A 2,127-nucleotide genomic window follows, 5' to 3' on the forward strand; every position below is an offset into this window, starting at 1 on the left:
GTGACCTACGTCCAGATTGAAGCCGCTTGATTAATTCTTTCACTACCGGTCAAGCTTCATGGGTGCTTGATAAACTACTACAATTTTTCAAGTTTACGAGTACTTGGCAACCTTACAAACCTCTCCAAATTTCCCTAGGTATTTGACTATCTTTCAAACATAATGGGTCTCACAACCCTTCTTACTCACGTTTACAAGAAGGAAGTGTTTCACAAAGGCTAAGTACTTTTCAAGTACATATTATACAAATTAAAGGTTAGAGTCATCGAAAAAAATATCACAAGAATAAAGCTCAAAAGTATTGATTATCAAGAATATAGATGATGAGAAATAAATGAGTTTAATTCATTATAGTAAATAAAGGCTTTATGATCAATGAAACAGTGATTAAATGAGTTAGGATTCACAATTGACATATTGGGATCTTAATCCTGATAGGGGTAAAATATCAATTCTTGCAAGATCTAGACATAGGCTTGCTTGAATTGCAAACTTTATAATTCATTGTGTCTAATGCTTATTCTAAGAGGAATCACTAAGACATAAGAATTCTAATTAGGGTAAAGGGTTAAAGTCACTAAGATATTAGGATTTAACTAACTATTTTTAGAAGATGAATTGTCTGAAATATCTGAGGAGAATTATTATTGAAATTAATTTAAACTACTTTAGGAGAATCAGAGGTGAAATAATTCCTAGCTACATTTTTCATCTTTGATATTTAAAAATCAATTTTAAATTCTTTGTGTTTTTGTATGTTCTTTATTTTCATTACAATTGCATTTCAATTATTTTTAATTTTAATTCAAAAAATTATTCTCTACATCAAATTGATTTGTCCAAATTAGAGGGAATAGTGTGGTGCATTAATCCTCGTGAGACGATACTCTACTCACACTTTATTACTTGAAACGATCGGTATACTTTCCATAATCGCAACTGACGCACCTTCTTTCGGTTGACCTGCGTGTGGCAGTGCGTGGATGACCTTTTCTGGCGGTGACCAATTGGGTTTTTCTCCCTTCTCTAAGACGGTTCTAGACTGGTCGTGTTTTGGAGTTTTGACCTCGTTATTGGTGACGTATAGATGCCACTTCTTCTGGTTAGTTTTGTAATCTGACGTTTCTGCCATTTTTTGTCTCCTTATTTTTAGTGATTATGGGTTCCACTGCCATCTCTTATATTTTTGAGTCTTTGATTAGCCCCAATGGCCATGGACATAAACCCTACACTGGTCAATTAATTTGCACTCATTGTCATCAGACCAATCATATTGTTGACCGTGATGGAAGCTCTATGGTATGTCACCTCAGCCTCCTCGAACTGCTCATGTTCCTCAGGCTCCTTCTATTGCTCTTGATCCAGGATTGCCTTATGCACCACAACCTCCTGCATATCTTTTTAATGAGTTTGTAACTTGGTGGTCTGAGAAGTAAGCATCTGGTTCTACTGCCACCATTGCTCCATCTGGTAATTGTTGTGATCTCTCAATTACAATCTCTAGGCCCTTGGACTCTTGTTTTTGGGGCTTCTGATCACATTTTTAGTAATAAGTCTTTATTCACTTCTCTTTGTACTACTAATTCATTTCCTACTATTAGTATGGCCAACGGGTCTTTGGTCCAATCTAATGGGATCAGCAGGGTTCTTTACTTCCCTACTTTATCTCTGGATCATAATCTCTATGTTCCTAATTCCCCTTTTAACTTACTTTCCATTAGTCATTTATTCAAATCCCTTGATTTTGTGGTTTTCTTTACTAAAACTTCTGGCATTTTGCAGGATCGGACTTTGGGGAAGGTGATTGCCAGAGGATGTGAGTCTCACGGTCTCTATCAGATTTTTCCTTCTTTTTCAGCTTGCTTTACTGTGAACTTTTCCCTCATTATTATGCTCGTATGAGTCATTTAAGTCTTGCTAAGCTTTAGAAAATGGTACCTCATTTATCATTTCTTTCTACTTTACATTGTGAGTCATGTCAGCTTAAGAAACATACTCTTAGTACGTTCCCAAATCATTTTAGTCATTGAGATTTGTCTCCTTTTTCTTTAATCCTTTTTGATATTTGGGGACTGAGTTGTCATCCTTCTTTTTTGGGATTTAAGTATTTTGTTACATTTATTGATG

Source organism: Gastrolobium bilobum, unplaced genomic scaffold (genome assembly GCF_033153095.1).
Source record: "Gastrolobium bilobum isolate Gb01-03AN ecotype WA unplaced genomic scaffold, APGP_CSIRO_Gbil_v1 utg30867, whole genome shotgun sequence".
NCBI classification, from domain to species: Eukaryota; Viridiplantae; Streptophyta; class Magnoliopsida; order Fabales; family Fabaceae; genus Gastrolobium; species Gastrolobium bilobum.